Source organism: Drosophila rhopaloa, unplaced genomic scaffold (assembly GCF_018152115.1).
Source record: "Drosophila rhopaloa isolate 14029-0021.01 unplaced genomic scaffold, ASM1815211v1 contig_218, whole genome shotgun sequence".
In the NCBI taxonomy this organism is placed as follows: Eukaryota; Metazoa; Arthropoda; class Insecta; order Diptera; family Drosophilidae; genus Drosophila; species Drosophila rhopaloa.
Window position 1 is genome coordinate 1725299 of NW_025335104.1, and position 19698 is coordinate 1744996.

Consider the following 19698-nt stretch of genomic DNA (forward strand, 5'->3'; position numbering starts at 1 on the left):
CGGAAGGCGTTTGGTGATTCTAACATGTCCCAGAAAAATGTTTATAAGTGGTACAAAGACTTCAAAGAGGGTCGGGAACGTGTTGATGACTTGGAGCGCTCCGGACGGCCATAAGACGTCAACAGATGACCAACACGTCAATGAAGTGAAGGAATTAGTGCTCAAAAATCGTCGGTTGACTGTTAGAGACCTTACTGATATGATCGGAAAGACCATTTTGGCCTACGAAATGTCAAATCTCGTTTGGTACCGAAAACGCTCAATTTCTGCACTCGTTCTTTGTGACCAAATCGCCAAGAATTCGACCCATATCGTGTGACTTCTGGCTATTCCCAAAACTCAAGAGACCACTCCGGGTCGAGTCGATTGAAGAGATAAAAGCGGAATCGAAGAGGGCGCTCATGGCTATACCGGAAAGGGACTATTTGGCCTGTTTCGAGGATTTGAAAAAACGTTGGTATAATTTTTTTTATGAGGAGGGGATTACTTTGAAGGGGATGAAATTGATTCAGGCGAATAAATAAAGAATTTTCACTTTACAAAGAATTTCACCTTACTTTTTGCCCACAGTAGTATTTTGATGTTCTATTATTATAGTCGTCCGACTATTTTAAAAGAAAAACTCTGAAGTCGTTAAAAATTACCATATCTGGGATTATATACTGCAAGAAAAAACAAAGTTATACTTGTCGGAGTTTTATTTGAAATATTAGATTTAATTATTATTTGTAAGTCTCTCAGTGTATAAGTTATGCAGAATAAATAAAGTTCAAAAAAGATTGCAGAAAGAGAGAGATTTAGTGTAAGAGCGCGGTGGGGAAGGAGAGCGAAATCCCTGCTGAGCGTGGCGCAATGATGAAGAGTAAGATGAGAGAACAGACCTAAAGTATTGAGTGTTGAGAAAAACCATTGCGACTCGCTGCGCTGTGTACTGGAAGAAACCCTGATTTATAATGGCCAAGGAACCTGACCCTTTATTTCCTACAGCAGAAGTGGGATCACCACCCCTGCAAGACAATTCGAAGCATAGCTGGCGCACGCTTCTAGAAACACAAAATAGAGTGATTCAAGAACTCTTGAAAGCGGCACAGTCCACGCCGGCGCCTGGCACGCGAACAGTTTCCGCAGTGCTACCAACGTTTGATCCCGAAACTGCTAACGCCGATGCAACAGCATGGTGCAAAACTGCTATCATGATTCTGTGTGAACATCCGCAAGAAGGTGCATCTTTGGTGATGAAGCTCAGCAAATCGCTTCTCGGAAGCGCGTCGCAGTGGCTATCTCAAATTTGATTTTCTGGAATGAGCTGGGTGCAATTCAAGGAATTATTCTTGGAGCGCTATGAAGGCAACGAGACGCCGGCTGCAGTGTTGCTAAACATGCTAAAGGGACGCCCAAATTCCCATGAAAGCCTTTCTGTGTACTCCAGCCGGTTGGTTATATCTCTATTGACCAAGAGAGTAATGACACAAGAAGAAATTGCCGTATCATTGGTCCTGGCACATACAGCGCAAATTGATTCCAGACTGCAGCGTCTAGTGTTTACGACACGACAACCACATTCACGAGACCATAAAGCACTTAGGCTGGCAAAAGACATTAGATAAGGTATACGAGCAGTACTGGTTTGAGGGCATAACGAAATATGTCAGGAAGTTTGTAGAAAATTGTGTGACATGTAAATTGTCGAAATCAGCGTCAGGCAAAAAACAAGCAGAGTTACACCCCATACCGAAAGTTGAAATACCGTGGCATACTATACATATCGATATAAGTGGAAAACTGAGTGGCAAGAAGGATGAAAAGGAGTACATTGTTGTACAAATTGATGCCTTCACAAAATTCGTCTATCTGTAACATACTTGGAATTTAGACTCTGTAAATTGTATCCAGTCAGTGAAGTCCGCCATATCGATATTTGGCGTCCCTAGAAGGATTATAGCGGATCAAGGAAGATGCTTTACGAGCAGTGAATTTCGCAAGTTTTGCTCCACGAATAGCATTAACTTACATGTGATAGCAACAGGTGCTAGCAGACCGAATAAACAGGTAGAGCGTGTCATGAGTGTGCTGAAAGGGATGTTAACGGCGGTGGAGACTAGCGCTCATCATTTTGAATTTAACTGAAATTATTTTTAATTGCACAAAGAAGAAGATTTGAATTTGAATTTGAAATCATGTCAATATTCCGTTGCATCAAAAGAGAGAGATAATTTTGTTATACAAGGAGAGCATCATTTGAACTAGATTCAGATGTGCATGGCGCCTGTGGTTTTTCTACTCTTAGTATAGTTGTAGCAAAGAATAGGACGAGAGAGGAGAAGGAGAATGAGAGCGCGGAAGGGCTTGCGAATCAGTCAGTTCGAGAAGGCGAAGAGCAGAACAACGCAGGCGACTTGCAGTGCTACTCCAAACTTGAGATGGCAGAAAAGGATGAGACACCTCCATTCCCGGCGCAAGCTCGGTCATCTCCGACATATACATATGTATACACATGCATAAATATACATAAGTCCATAAATCCTGAATGATTTGTGCGTCTTCACAGAGAACGGTCGTGTTTTTGTTTTGCGCTCCGAATTTTCATTTTTCTTATTGAAACCACCGGGGTTTACTTAAATCTCTTCATCGTAGCTACACCTTTAAGTGTTTTCTAACAACTTTCCGTTCGCTTCGCGAGTGCATCGTGATTAACTTGTGTTTAGTAAGCAAAAAGTTTTTATCATAATTTAATTCGGTGCTGGTTTGTTGTCTTTGCCTTATATTTTAGAAAGGAACGCCCTCAATTTTACAAAAATTTACCCTAAAATTTAAGGTGCGATGCCTTTGAAGACAAAAATAGGGCGAATTTCTTGTGTTTATGGTTAATTTTGGTATGAGTGTATAAAAAGCACATAGAACAAAAAAATAGTTAATCTTTGGCAAGCCGAAGTTTATATACCCTTGCAGCTGTTAACTAATGAAATGTTCTATTACTGTGGGCAAAAAGTAAGGTGAATTTTCAATTTAAAATTCGCGGGCTTAAGATGGCGGACTAGTTCCTTTTTCTTGAGTTGGCAGGACCGTTGATGACATCTGGCGGTAATTTCATGTCAATGTCAGTATCAGTACTATATTTACGCTTGTGTTTACCAAACGATCAAAAGTGCATTTGTCGATTTTTACAATGTCTGATTTAATTGAGCAGAGAAGTGCCATCAAATTCGGTTTGCGGAATGAAATTTCGGCTGCGGAAACGTTGAGGATGTTGCGGAAGGCGTTTGGTGATTCTAACATGTCCCAGAAAAATGTTTATAAGTGGTACAAAGACTTCAAAGAGGGTCGGGAACGTGTTGATGACTTGGAGCGCTCCGGACGGCCATAAGACGTCAACAGATGACCAACACGTCAATGAAGTGAAGGAATTAGTGCTCAAAAATCGTCGGTTGACTGTTAGAGACCTTACTGATATGATCGGAAAGACCATTTTGGCCTACGAAATGTTAAATCTCGTTTGGTACCGAAAACGCTCAATTTCTGCACTCGTTCTTTGTGACCAAATCGCTAAGAATTCGACCCATATCGTGTGACTTCTGGCTATTCCCAAAACTCAAGAGACCACTCCGGGTCGAGTCGATTGAAGAGATAAAAGCGGAATCGAAGAGGGCGCTCATGGCTATACCGGAAAGGGACTATTTGGCCTGTTTCGAGGATTTGAAAAAACGTTGGTATAATTTTTTTATGAGGAGGGGATTACTTTGAAGGGGATGAAATTGATTCAGGCGAATAAATAAAGAATTTTCACTTTACAAAGAATTTCACCTTACTTTTTGCCCACAGTAGTATTTTGATGTTCTATTATTATAGTCGTCCGACTATTTTAAAAGAAAAACTCTGAAGTCGTTAAAAATTACCATATCTGGGATTATATACTGCAAGAAAAAACAAAGTTATACTTGTCGGAGTTTTATTTGAAATATTAGATTTAATTATTATTTGTAAGTCTCTCAGTGTATAAGTTATGCAGAATAAATAAAGTTCAAAAAAGATTGCAGAAAGAGAGAGATTTAGTGTAAGAGCGCGGTGGGGAAGGAGAGCGAAATCCCTGCTGAGCGTGGCGCAATGATGAAGAGTAAGATGAGAGAACAGACCTAAAGTATTGAGTGTTGAGAAAAACCATTTATAATGGCCAAGGAACCTGACCCTTTATTTCCTACAGCAGAAGTGGGATCACCACCCCTGCAAGACAATTCGAAGCATAGCTGGCGCACGCTTCTAGAAACACAAAATAGAGTGATTCAAGAACTCTTGAAAGCGGCACAGTCCACGCCGGCGCCTGGCACGCGAACAGTTTCCGCAGTGCTACCAACGTTTGATCCCGAAACTGCTAACGCCGATGCAACAGCATGGTGCAAAACTGCTATCATGATTCTGTGTGAACATCCGCAAGAAGGTGCATCTTTGGTGATGAAGCTCAGCAAATCGCTTCTCGGAAGCGCGTCGCAGTGGCTATCTCAAATTTGATTTTCTGGAATGAGCTGGGTGCAATTCAAGGAATTATTCTTGGAGCGCTATGAAGGCAACGAGACGCCGGCTGCAGTGTTGCTAAACATGCTAAAGGGACGCCCAAATTCCCATGAAAGCCTTTCTGTGTACTCCAGCCGGTTGGTTATATCTCTATTGACCAAGAGAGTAATGACACAAGAAGAAATTGCCGTATCATTGGTCCTGGCACATACAGCGCAAATTGATTCCAGACTGCAGCGTCTAGTGTTTACGACACGACAACCACATTCACGAGACCATAAAGCACTTAGGCTGGCAAAAGACATTAGATAAGGTATACGAGCAGTACTGGTTTGAGGGCATAACGAAATATGTCAGGAAGTTTGTAGAAAATTGTGTGACATGTAAATTGTCGAAATTAGCGTCAGGCAAAATACAAGCAGAGTTACACCCCATACCGAAAGTTGAAATACCGTGGCATACTATACATATCGATATAAGTGGAAAACTGAGTGGCAAGAAGGATGAAAAGGAGTACATTGTTGTACAAATTGATGACTTCACAAAATTCGTCTATCTGTAACATACTTGGAATTTAGACTCTGTAAATTGTATCCAGTCAGTGAAGTCCGCCATATCGATATTTGGCGTCCCTAGAAGGATTATAGCGGATCAGGGAAGATGCTTTACGAGCAGTGAATTTCGCAAGTTTTGCTCCACGAATAGCATTAACTTACATGTGATAGCAACAGGTGCTAGCAGAGCGAATAAACAGGTAGAGCGTGTCATGAGTGTGCTGAAAGGGATGTTAACGGCGGTGGAGACTAGCGCTCGTTCGTGACAGGAGGCATAGGGCGAAATTCAATTGGCCATAAACTGCACTATTAATCGGGTGACTCAACATAGTCCGCTAGAATTGTTGATAGGGAAAGAGGCAAGACCCATGGGAATGTTGACCATCAATGAAGAGATGCGAGTAGATCTGGAGAGCGCTACAGAAAAGGCTAGGGAGAATATTGATAAGAACGCGAAGTATGACAAAGCAAGAGTTGATAAAAAGTATGCCAAAGTCGTTAAATATAAGATAAACGATCATGTGTTATTGAAAAGCGAAGAACGACACCAAACGAAATTAGACCCCAAATTCGAAGGACCATTTGTTATAGTTGAATTGCTCGATGGTGATCGTTATTATCATTAACTACTAAGCGAATGTATAAGTATCCACATGATATTATACGTAGTCTACCTGATGAGCGAGAGATTTGTGAGTTGATGAAAGAGCTTGACGACGTCGAAAAAGGCGTACGTAGAAGCAAGAGATCTGCGACCTAAGAGAGGTGCAGGTGAAGCTATACACAAGGACTGAGTTTATACATTGTAATCGTGTGTCGTAGGTCAAGTGGCACAGTGGTGCGTAGCGTCGCAAATGTGCAGCAAGAGTCCGATACTGTGGTATAAGCGAAGTGGTATCCAAATGGTTGAGTTTATGCAGAAGGGAGCGTTGTACTCTAATTTGTGTGTGATTAGCCTGCTAAACTAACCTTTGATGATCAGTGAATTGATATCCAGACGATTGAGCTTGGGCGGAAGAGAGCTTGTACTCTATGATGTTATGTTGAAAGATTATCCTGCCAAGTTAATGTCTGATGAAATGTTAATGTGTTTGTGCGGAAGAGAGGTTGTACTCTAGTAAACAAAGAATGTAAATGAATTATCCCGTCAAACTGACTATTTGAGAATTATAGAAATTTAACCAAATTTGAACTAAAAGATTTTGAGCAATGAATGCCATACTAATATTGTATTGATTAACACGAGGTCGTGTTATAGTCAGGAAGGCCGTGTCGGAGTTTTATTTGAAATATTAGATTTAATTATTATTTGTAAGTCTCTAATTGTATAAGTTATGCATAATAAATAAAGTTCAAAGAAGATTTCAGAAAGAGAGAGATTTAGTGTGAGAGCGCGTTGGGGGGTTGTTCCTATGGAATCTATATGATATAGTATTTTTTATTCAGATCAAAATCACGTTATAGAATATTTAATTTTTGTAATAGCTGCAAGGGTGTAGGTCTGCAAAAAATGACGTTGCACAATTAAAAATCATTTGAACTGTGTGCAACATCAACCACTTATAACGCTGTTATCGCAGGAGTTAGACTTAGACAGAGTAACCATAATTTAAGTTTTAAGGCGAAATAGTTATGTCATAATATTTCGCCTTAAAACCACATCAAACGGAATCGCAAGAGTAAGGTCAAACAAAATTGCTCAGATTTCACAAGGAAGAGGAAACTTGAAGACCACTGAAAATTTATCAGAATCTATTAAATATATAAAAGCTAAGCCACTAACTATAAAATCTGCTGCTGATGCAAGCCAACAGTGATTAATAAAGTAAAAAGTATATCTATGGCATCTGTTGTTCCCTTGCGTAGGAAAAATTATTGTTTAAATTGCAAGGGAATCACCAGAACTGAAAGGTACCATGGTGAAATCGTAGTTCTTAAAAAAAATAAATTGGTTCTATGTGGAAAATTAATTTTTGAAGAAAATCTTTATCTTGTCGGCCAATTTCATATCCAAAAATTTGGTAAGCAAATTTAGAAGATTTATAGGCCATAGGATGGGGCTGGAACTAGACATGTTTAAGCTATTATCATTCGTATATAAGTGGTCAACAAACTGACGACAATTTTTAATGTATTAGGAGTTGAGATTAACAAAAGTTGTTGAGAAGTTAAATATATTACGTAGATTACACAGTACGCTATTGCTCACAATGTTAAATGCTTTACTACAGTCAAGTATAAATAAAAATGTAACACAGTTATCGTCTTAACGCTCTCTATTGTCGTCAGAAATTTTGAAAATGGTTGATCAATGGATAGATTTCAATCCAGAATGATTATTTTTACATTTTCAAAGACCTTTGATAGGGCAAAATTAAAATGGGTCTAAATTATGCGTAATGTGTAGCAGTACAAAGTGCGCCATCTCGAGCTTTGTTATAGAATCATTGAATAGCCTGTGAAGGTACGTTTTGGAAACGTCAATACAATTTGAGCCATGAGTAACTTAACACCAAAAGAACGTGTCGAAGTGGTGACTTGCAAAATGGGCGTTCAATTGTGAAAACGCAGCGTGCGTATCGACGAAAGTACAGAGGCAAAAAAGAGCCTTCCGCCAATACTATTCGTCATTTGGCTAAGAGTTTTTTTTGAACGCGGTTCAGTGGCGAACCGTGGGCCACACAACCGACCACGTCCGAGGCGTTCCAGTGCTGTCATAGCGGATGTACGGGATAGTGTTGAGGAGGACCCCACCGTATCGAACCGGCGGCGTTCGCAGCATTTAATCGTTAGTGGCACCACGATGCGGCGTATTTTGAAGGATTTACAAAATACAGATAGATCGATTGATGCCCGAAGACAAGCCGCGACGGTTGGCCTACGCCCGAAAAGTAGCCGAGATTCTCGAAACGGAGTCAAATTTTTGGAATGAAATGAATGTCTGGCGGCATCAATAAACAGAACACGGCGAGGGAATGATAGTTTGGGCGGCTGTTTGTGCCTCAACCATCATCGACCCTTACTTCTTCAAAAGAGGCGAAACAGTCGACGGGAAACGATATCGGTGGATGCTGGCGCACATTGTGTGCCCGGAAATGCGTCGAAAGGGTCTAGAAAGGGGTCTTCTGGTTTCATGTCACACAGCACTTTTTGCCATCAATAACAAAGGTGACCATTTGGTCGATATTCAAAAACTAACTCAAATGAATTGAAAAGGATCAATCTAAATAAACATTAAACATTTTCCATACATTTTTGTTTTTTTCAAAAGTTATTCATTATTTTCATACCGAAGCTCGAGATAGTGCACCCTGTATTTTTATGAATTCTGAGTGAATGTCGTCAAGTGCAGTGGCCTCACTCGTAATTCTAAGCATACTCTGACGTACATTTCACTGACTAACGAACATACACCTAATTTTACAGACTATTTCAGGTATTCTGAGTTCAGATATTTATTCTGAGTGACCTCAGGTACTGGACATGTTATAAAATGCTTGACTCAGCTTTGGATTTACATATCTCCAAACTTGTTAAACTTTCCCAAGATTTACCAATGGAAACGTTAGCATACTTACAGGAATAAATGTGTGTTTTAGCTGTCTCAATAAGTATGTAAATTGATTGTTTTAATGACTTATTATTATCGCTTTTTGAATATTTTTATTAAACTATGGTTTCTCATATGAACGAATAATTTTGCTACGGACAGGTACGCAAGTGTTAAATAAAAAGCAAAAAAAGTCTTGTACTGAAAGGAAGTTGTAATGATGTAGAGTAATACACACACATCTTATGTGTCTAAAATCCCTAAAAAATTCTGTATGGGCATCGTATTGTAGGTCAAGTGCATATGTCAAGAAAATTAGGCTAGGCTTAGAATAGGACAGTAAAATAAGTTGATCATATAAAGCTATTTTGTCTAGCGCGTTTCGTGTTTAGGTAATATGTGAGAGCATTAATCATGTTTATTCCGAACGATTTTAATTTTTTTAGTAAGGTGGTATTCTTTTTTTATATCGCATTAAAGTCTCCTAATATTTTTGATGTAAATCAGACGAGTGATCGAGCAGTAAGATTATATTGTATATACTTTATTCAGTAATACGCGCGACACACACGGTAGTTGCAAAGACTTGGAGATAACTTCACGATTTGGGATGAGTACAATGAGTTCTTAACGATATATTGTAGATCGTTCAAAAGTCCTCAATCATCAAAAAGTCGTTTTTATTTTAGTTTTATGGACCAACAGGTCTTCTCTTTATTAATCGCCAATTCTCAATGTCAATTGCTTAAGCTTAAGTGTCTTTGCTGGGCATTTTGCAGCAGCTGGGGAAATATGTTGACCGTGGTGTTCTACATATATTCACCACGCTGGCAACCAAATAAATCAAAGCACAGCCCCTTAAGGTGGCTTGTGCTGAATGGGCATTTGAGATGCCAATATTCTTATAGACTACTTCTTGCCCATTAGTTGTATCCGAATATATTAATATTCGCGGTTTAAGCAAACAGGGGTATGCAGCGTGCTCGACATATAAATCATATTCAAGTAAGTCGGCCTGTGTGTAACATGCCAACACAGCGACAGTTGTCTGCTGGGGTGATCATGTTACCAATGCACTTGAAAATGTGCTGGCCGTTGAACTTTTGTGTATTTATAATTTAACGCTTTTAATGTACAGTATGTACCCGATATGTGCGCATACTACATCTCCCTCTTTTTGAAAAATAACGTAATATAGTGGAGTTATTTTCTAAAGATTATATATATTAAAGATAATGTTTTTTTTTTGTATTTAAAATGTTGTATCATTAAAAATATAAAGAAATTGGAAAAATTTTGTTTATATATGTAAATATTTTTTTTTTTTTATTTCGAATCAGAAAAATGGATATATATAGTAGGTATATTTTATTTTCTTATTAGTAGTATTATTTTTATTATTATTTTTTTTATTAGTTAGTATTATTTTTTTTATATATATACTTGTATAATAAAAAGATTTATAAAGGGAAATTTTAATAAATGAGTTAATTAATGAATTAATTATAATTAATGAAATTGTAAGGTTTTTATTTAAAATTAAAAAAATTATTAAATTAAATGAATTGAAATTAATTGTTCTACGTATTAAACATTTTTAATCTGTCTTTATGTACTACCTGCTGCTTGTTCTTATTGTCTTTTATCTTAATATTGTCATTTTTATTAATTTCGATTACTACGTAGGGTCCTAAGTACTGTTTATCTTCCTTATGACCAATTTCGTTTTTATACCCTTGCAGAGGGTATTATAATTTTGGTCAAAAGTGTGCAACGCAGTGAAGGAGACATCTCCGACCCTATAAAGTATATATATTCTTGATCAGGATCACCTCCTGAGTTGATATAGCCATGTCCGTCTGTCCGTCTGTCCGTCTGTCTGTCCGTCTGTCTGTCCGTCTGTCTGTTTCTACGCGAACTAGTCTCTCAGTTTTAAAGATATCGAATTGAAACTTTGCACACACCCTTCTTTCCTTTGCACGCAGTATATAAGTCAGAACGGCCGGGATCGGCCGACTATATCCTATAGCTGCCATATAACTGAACGATCGGAAATGCCATAACTTTGGTGTTTGTAAAGTTAGGAAGTTGGGATTTTCTACGGGTTTTGTATTTGGCTAATCAATCCGACATGCCGAATTTCATAAGGATCGGCCGACTATATCCTATAGCTTCCATATAACTGATTAATCGGAAATGCCATAACTTTGGTGTTTGTAAAGTTAGAATGTTGGGATTTTCTATGGGTTTTATATTTGGCTAATCAATCCGACATGCCGAATTTCATAAGGATCGGCCGACTATATCCTATAGCTGCCATATAACTGATTGATTGGAAATGCCATAACTTTGGTGTTTGTAAAGTTAGGAAGTCGGCATTTTCTATGGGTGTTATATTTGGCCAGCCAACCTACCAAATTTCATAAGGATCGGCCGATTATATCCTATAGCTGCCATATAACTGAACGATTGGAAATGTCATAACTTTGGTGTTTTTAAAGTTAGGAAGTTGGGATTTTTTATGAGTATTAAGAATGCATCATATGAATAATTTTGGAGAATATAATTTACAGAGTATTCTGCAAGGGTATATCAACTTCGGCTCCGCCCGAAGTTAGCTTTCCTTTCTTGTTTAATAAAACTTTATCTCCTATTTTTATTTTAAAATCTTTAATGTTTTTGTCATATATTTCTTTTTGCCGTTTTTATTTTGTTCAATCATTATTCTTGCTCTTTTATATGCATTTCGAGTCTGAACTTTGATTCTTTGGCATAATCATCTATCTCTATATATAAAACTGTTCATTGAAAACTAAGAATCAACGCACAGCCTAAACTAATTAAATGACCCTATTAAAATTTTTTACCATTCAATTCTTATAACACTAAACTGATTTGCTAAGATTTATTTTGGCCACAAACTTGCCCCCATTTTCTTCCAGTGGCAAAAAACCCCCAATTTCTTTAAAAAAAATCTGGACGCTAAACGCGTTAATCAATCGATGCGATTTTTGGCCAAAATTTAGTCCTCTACATAATAAAGATTCTATTTAATTTAATATTCGATATTTTAATGTTTACTATTTTTTATCGATCTTTGAAAATCTAAGAATCTTCCTCATTTTTTCCTAACGGCAAAAAAACACTGATCTAAGTCAATTAGCAATATGAAAATTTTTCGAGGGAATCCTGATACTTCAGGTCAATTCTAAAAAAAGTTACATTAGCCTAAAGTAGGAATAATAATTCCAACAAATTATACACAAGCATTGAACACCGAATGCATTCTCTCGCACTGTCTCTCTCTCTCTGACTCTGTGTAGTACAATATTTGTGCGGCGGCTGATCTTGATTTCTTTTTAAAACTTAAAATTAACAGGAGGGAACGCTATAGTCGAGTGCCTCGACTATTAGATACCCGTTACTCAGCTAAACAACTTAATATAAATATGCCTTCTTGTATGTTTTTCGCCGCTCGAATTAGCTCCCGATTTTTATGTTAAAATCGGTACCCAGGGAACACCACGTGGAGGCCGTTGATTTGCAACGGGGTCTTTCAAACCAAAATAAAATTTGGGGACCTATGAGTCGACTTGAGTTGCCAAACTTTATTCAAGTTTGGAATCTCCATGTTCCCCAAAATTTTGTTTATCCGTAACATACGGAAGGCATACTTATGTACTTACTACTAATACTACTAATACTTAATTGACTTTACTAATTAGTTTTTTTTTGGGTTTTTTTGGTTTTTTTTTAATAAAAAAAATTTTTGTTTAATTTAAGTATATACATACTATAAAAAAATTTTGCATGCAACTATTTAATTTTTTTTAGGGTTTTTTGTTTTATTTAATTTACTATAAAATTTAATTTAGTTAGTATAAAAAAAATTTAGCATGCAACTATTTAAATTTTTTTTGTTTTTTGATTTTTTGTTTAATTTAAATATATACATACTATAAAAAAAATTGTGCATGCAACTATTTAATTTTTTTGGGTTTTTTGTTTTTTGGTTAATTTAAATATATACATACTATAAAAAAAATTGTGCATGCAACTATTTAATTTTTTTGGGTTTTTTGTGTAATTTAAATATATACATACTATAAATATAATATATACAATTATCCCTACCTATTCAGCCTCCCTAACGCTAACTAATATACCACTGTGGTAGCTATATGTAGTCTCAAATGTGCGCGCAGTGGCCCTATTATCGAAAATATTTGAAAACGCCCAATCAATATGCGTATTGCAATTGGTTGTCGACGAGTCCAAATCTAGCAACGAACTAAACCCTTTTACATCTGCTAGAAAATCGAAAACTCTCCTACAGCAGCCAGAGATGGAGTGAAGGCATAAATTGAAATCTCCTAACACTAAACTATTACTATTTAAAAATGTGTGCCGCTGAAATAACTCCTTAAACTCTGTTTCAAACTTTAACAACGGATAGGTCGGACTTTTATAAATAACTACAATCCCTAAAGACCGGTACCTAAAGATGGCAAACTCGAACACTGGAGAGGCTAAATTTGAGGAATTAGCCAGAAAGCGACCACTTGAACAAAGACTGACATTCTCAAAGAGTTCGTTTCGAACGAATACGAGAATGCCTCTTTTTGGTCGAGCTCCGTTAGCTACTGACTGGCAATCTAGTCGCACTGCTGTGGCGAAGCCAGGAATGTCGTATGCTTCATTTGAGTATGTGGAAGCCTCAACGAAGCACAGAATGGAAGACTTAAGCATTAGCTGATCGGAACACACATCGCTAATGTGGCAGTGCAAGCTTTCCGTATTATGGAAAAAGACATGAAGGTTCGGACTATTGAGTAAACAATCGAAATGGGTACTCAGTAACTTAGCGGAACGCAGTTCTCGGAGCTCTTCCTCGGAAGCCGATCCCTGGGCGGATCTTGGGGGGACGAAAGGTCCAATAATATAGAGACCTGCTGCACTTGTGGCTCTGCTACAGGCTACGTACAGCGCAGCTCTCTGCATGCTAGGACTAGTGTGAACCACCACTTTGCTGTACGTAGCGCCTTGACTTTTGTGAATAGTTATTGCTTCTGCAGGTACCACTGGAAACTGCTTTCGGTCAATGGTTGTGGCCTGGTTAGAATTAATCTGAAAGCTTTTTATGATCTTAACTACTGGGGTCCATGAAGCCTCTTGGCGATGACTGCACTTTGATCGTGCAGCTACTCCTATACTGTCATCTAAAAATTGTATCCAAAGAATGTTTGGAGAGTTGGACGTGTTGAAACCTATCTCCCTAAGGACACCAGTGGCTCCGTTTACGAGACCATCTGATGTGTCTACATTGACCGTCATCATGTATTTAGCAGTGGTTTTTAAAATGAGCGAGGTACACAAACTTTGTGTCTCAGATGTTTTTAATGCCCTAGCTTGTTCCAGACATCTGTTCCCCTGCTCTGAGCTAATATGTGCAGATTTTACAGAGTCAATGGCTTCCGAAATGAACTGATCAGTGGGAATCGAGTTGAGCTTCTCCCTATTGTATCGGTCTGTGTCCTGATTGCTTGAAAAAAGGTGAATGGCGTCATTTGGAATCTAACTTTCTACGGAAATGCGGCCTCTAAGTAGGACAATATCTTCAGACGACATTTGGCCGGACGCCATGTTGTTGAGTGCTATTGCAAACGGCTGGTCATCTCGCTGTCGCATTATCTCTGTGAGCTCGAAAAACCTAAAAGGACTCCAGAGGTGGGATCCAAATATAGCGCTGTATGGATCATGCGACGGCGGCTGGAAAATCCAACGATCACAAACTGGCCGCAATTGCCTAAGATCGCCGAACACGATGACCGAAATGCCTCCGAAGGGAGTACCAACGTTGGAGAAAATTTGCTTAAGGCGAGAGTCCAGATGGGAAAACATGGTTGCGCCGACCATAGAAATTTCGTCTATTATAAGAACTTTAAGATCAATAAATCTTGAACGCAGGGTATTTAACAGATCAGGGCTTAAACTCCTAAATGCAGACCCAGCCTGATTTACAGGGAGAGAGAACATGGAATGGAGAGTGGAGCCTCCGATTCCAAAAGCAGCTTTGCCTGTGGGAGCACACAGCAGTATTTTAACAGAAGTTGGGTCGCATCCTACTCTACCATTATACTCCTTGGAAAGGGACTGGAATAAGGTGGATATAAGTCTACTCTTGCCGACACCTGCTCCGCCTCCTACGAACTCATGGAAACTAGCATTTCTCCTTGCATTGTGCAAGACATGCGTAAGGAAAGTTTTTTGCTTTAAATTAAGAGACCTAACTAAGGTGGCTAAATTTTCAGGGGAAATAATTGGCGTGAGCTTTATTATGCGGATATTGCTATCCGGATCTACTTCCTGAACACGGTCGTCTAAGTTTAAGCCCTAAGCCCTAAACTCCTCATTAACTGCGGCCTCCTCATCTACATTTTCCTCGCTATTTTCCTCAGCCTCCATGGCCCCTCTGAGCGCGTCTTCTAAGCTGTCTATGGCATTATACCTATCAAAGTTGGCTTTAATAGCCTCCTCGTGCTCATAATAAAACTCCTCACAATTTCTCTGAAACAATTCTACCTGTTCATCTCTCCATGGAGAATATAGCATAACTAATGCTCTAAAATAGTTGGGCCTATCAGAATTAATATTAAAGGGGCTATACCTAATGATACTTGGCTGGTTTCTTTCCCTAATAAATCCACTACCATCGCGAAGTGCAAAATTTGCATATTTTGCAGGACGCTTGTAGATCTAAGCATACGAACTCGTTGTTCTGGAGGGAAGGTGTTTATAAACACGCATTTATTGCTTGTTTCTGACAACGCCAATCCCATACAACAATATACGGCCTCCTGAGCAGAGATCTCAGTGCCCGAAATAAACTTGTGACCGAGATACTGTAGCTTTTGACGAATGCTTGAGTTGCCTCTTCGAATGTCATTAGCTGCTTCGCGCATTAACTTCGAAATACCCCTTTGGGACTTGTTAATGTAATTAATTATGTAGCTACAGCACGCAAAAGGGTCCAAAATTAACTGGATATCCATATTTGCCCTTTGCATTGAAAGAATGTGTTTATTATAGGCGTTAACTTGAATTTCTGCAAATGTTCTCTTCAGAAAAATCTGTGTTTTTTTCAAACTAGACCTAATAGCATATATATAGTCCTCGTAACTGAGGCTCACCTCATCGTGAGAAAGAAAATTTTCGAATATGCTAAGATGGCTAATCAAATCCTCGGATTGATCGCGAAGTAAAAGACTGCGAATTTTCTGATAGTTTTCGTGATGAAGAGACAAATTGGGAGTTTCTTCGGGAAGTGGCTTCAATATTTCCGTGCGGGGCATTGGGGGGTATGGAATACCGAATCGACAAACGGATTCGCGCACATTTTTAAGGCACGAATGCCCGTGCTTATGCTTTTGGTATTCAATGTACGGAGCCAAATCTGTGTTTGTAACATCCACAGTTACAAACTGATCAATGAAGGCTACTACACTAGCAATAGATTCTTCACTGTTGAAATCCACTTCCGGGGCGTCTTTCAGCCAAAACATGCCGTGAATGTGAGGGGAACCCCTCTGTTGAAACTCAACTCGCCAATAATAGGTAGTAACAAAGTTACTTCCAAAGACTCCCCCCGGCTTCTTCATAAGCTTTAGAACTTCCCTATACCTATAATCGAAATACCTAGCACACGTCACTGGGTCAGTTCTGATCAGCCGCGCCTTTTCTCTAAACTGTAAGTTCAAAGCTTCCTCCTCACTAATGTCAATCCTATCTACATTGCGCTTGAGCAGTACTAGCAGCTCTGGCCACCTAGTTTCTGCGGCCGACAGAGTTATGAAGAAAGTTGGCAAACCAAATTGGCGAATCATAGCCATGACTTTCTTCTTCTCATCTTCCCAGTGAGCAGGAGACGTGCGAATGTCCTTAAGAATTCGATATCCGTCATCATGGGAAATTAAGTTTCCCATGAAAGCTTCATCGAGTACGTTGGCGGCAGTTATCGCGCTAGAAGCGCTCCGCTTACGTAGGCAAGTTGAAATATTGTTTCGAATTTTCAACAATTCCAACGTCTTATAATTGAAGAACAACTTGTCAGTTCTACAACCTCTTCTATCTACGTTCCTAAGCTCTGATCTAACTATGGTTGTATAACTTTCCGAAGATGGTCTCTTGACGCCAGCATAAATGCTTGGGAACGCCAATTCTTCGGAGTCGACATCGAGAATCACGTCGAGAGGCTTTTGGCCCTCACCTGGAGCCATTGTGATTCTCGGAATTCCTACATTGTGTGCCTGGTTATTCTCAAGCAGAGTTTCCTGTCCTCCAGGATTTAGCTCTTCGGCTTCTTCATTCTCTTCGGAATTTCCCGCCTCCAAGTTTACATCCTCCTGCTGGATGGCTAGTTGTCCCTCTACAAAGGCTAAGTCCGCTTGAGAAGCTACGAATGGAACAGTTTCGGATGTGAAATCAGAGATCCACTGCTCGTTCACTGACACATTGTGCTTTCTGTAAAGCTCTGTACTAACTAAGTACCTGATGGCGTCAGCAATTTTGGAAGGCCTAATGGTCTCTGCCATGAAATCATGTCCGTACTCCATTCTTCGCTTGAGGTGGAGCTGTACAACCTCTGCCTCGTGGAAAGCTCGTGGAAGGGACGTCACGATGTTGCTAACCGGAATGGGGACATTTACAACAGCTCCTTTTATTGCACTCTGGCGCTCATGACCTATCGACTTAATTATCATAAATGGAAGGCGAGGTGAAATCAGTCGCTCCTCCAAGGGAGTAAGCCCCCTCAAGGAATGAGGAATTTCTGGGAAGTCTAGGCCGTTGGAAATGGCACCTTTGGGCTTTCTTCCGGCTTTTATATTGCCGTGGCATGTGCCACAGAACTTAAAGGATTCCCCAGTGAAAGCAAGCTGGCTTGCATTCTGGTAAATCTCTTCCTTAAACTCGCAATTTTCTTCCAAATAGGCTCTAGAAAGCTTACGTATTTGCTTGGGGAACCACAATCCCTTGCAGCAGAAGCAAATCTGATCGGGGCCAAGTTTTACTAACCTATTGAATTTGGCTATGTGAGCATCCAATCCAATAGGTATATTTCTAGGAGTCCTATTTCCCTGGGATAAATCAAGTCGAATCTCCTGACTACGGTTTGCGTTCCGAAGGTTTTCTGCATCCCTATTGCCACTGAGGCTTCTATACTGACTAACTCTCTGACTAATATTTCGAATAGCATCGATAGTTGCTTGTCGAGCAGCTATACGAGCACTTCGTCGAGCCAGTGTATTTCTCGCCGGCTCGACGGCCCTACGTTCCCTAAAACTCCTAGCCGTAACTCTCCTAAACCTATCCTGCGCTCTTTGCAATAAGCGATCCTGAGTTGATCTTGCCTGCGCTCGTTGCAGGGTATTTGCTTCTTGCTCACCCGCACGATACGTAGCATCCAACCGCCTCAGAGAACGCCGTCGAGCATCGGCTGCTCGTTCATTCGCACGAAGAACGGGGTTCGAGCGAGTTTCCCTACGTCTTTCAGCATCTGCTTCTTGTTCCCCAGCACGCAGAACGGGATCCAACCGCCTTAACCGATGGTCAGCGGTATTACCAACTTGCTCGGTAGCTCGGACCTCTCTAACTTGTCGCCTTATAGCGCGACGCCGAGTATCGGCTGCTTGCTGACTCGCACGCAGAACGGGATCCAAGCGCCTTAACCGATGGTCAGCGGTATTACCAACTTGCTCGGTAGCTCGGACTTCTCTAACTTGTCGCCTTATAGCGCGACGCCGAGTATCGGCTACTTGCTGACTCGCACGCAGAACGGGATCCAAGCGCCTTAACCGATGGTCAGCGGTATTACCAACTTGCTCGGTAGCTCGGACTTCTCTAACTTGTCGCCTTATAGCGCGACGCCGAGTATCGGCTGCTTGCTGACTCGCACGCAGAACGGGATCCAAGCGCCTTAACCGATGGTCAGCGGTATTACCAACTTGCTCGGTAGCTCGGACTTCTCTAACTTGTCGCCTTATAGCGCGACGCCGAGTATCGGCTACTTGCTGACTCGCACGCAGAACGGGATCCAAGCGCCTTAACCGATGGTCAGCGGTATTACCAACTTGCTCGGTAGCTCGGACTTCTCTAACTTGTCGCCTTATAGCGCGACGCCGAGTATCGGCTGCTTGCTGACTCGCACGCAGAACGGGATCCAAGCGCCTTAACCGATGGTCAGCGGTATTACCAACTTGCTCGGTAGCTCGGACTTCTCTAACTTGTCGCCTTTTAGCGCGACGCCGAGTATCGGCTGCTCGTTCATCCGCACAAAGAACGGGGTTCGAGCAAGTTTCCCTACGTCTTTCAGCATCTTTTTCTTAACCGATGGTCAGCGGTATTAACACCGTGCTCTGTAGCTCTTTCATCGGTGTTTCTTCGCCTAATAAAGCGACGCCGAGTGTCGGCTGCTTGCTCTCCGGCACGAAGAACGGGATCCAAGCGAATTTCCCTACGTCTTGCAGTAACTGGTCCCTGCTCACCCGCACGAGTGTGCGGATTAAAGCGTCTTGACCTACGAGACGCTGTATTTACACCCTGCTCTGAATTCCTGGCTACTGCATTTTCCCTTCTCCTACGCTGAGATTCAGAATTTTCTACCCTCTCCATCTCTGCATACTCTGAATTTTCCCTATTGGCCCTATTTCTCAACAATTGGTTCCTAACCCGCTGAGATGCAGTGGGTCTATTCAAACGAGGCATTTTTTTAAAATCTGAAATTTATATGTCTACTACTACTACTACTATGAATACTATACGCTGATTAGGTATATTAATAGAAATATAAGAATAAAGCTTTAAAAAAGCTTTAAAAAAGCTAAATTCTTATATTTATATAATAAAAATTTTATAATATAATATAGTTAAAATAAATTATATAAATAATAGAATTATAAGTGTAAGTCTTAAAAAAGACTTAGACTTATAGTACTATTACTAAGATAAATACGTAAGTGTATAGAAATAAATATATATATATATATTATTAACAAATCTACCGTAAAAGGGGCAGAGCGGCAAAAAATGAAT

The 19698-nt window shown here is 39.9% G+C and overlaps 1 protein-coding gene across 1 annotated transcript in view; it reads right to left on the minus strand.

Annotated features, from left to right (window-relative positions):
- Positions 1-9310, minus strand: part of LOC123037909 (secreted RxLR effector protein 161-like) — a 58678-nt gene extending 49368 nt beyond the window's left edge. The window contains exon 1 of the mRNA XM_044460761.1: positions 9154-9310. The gene's annotated coding sequence lies outside the window, so the exon portion shown is untranslated. The remainder of the gene's footprint in view (positions 1-9153) is intronic.
- Between the last annotated feature and the right edge of the window lie 10388 nt (positions 9311-19698).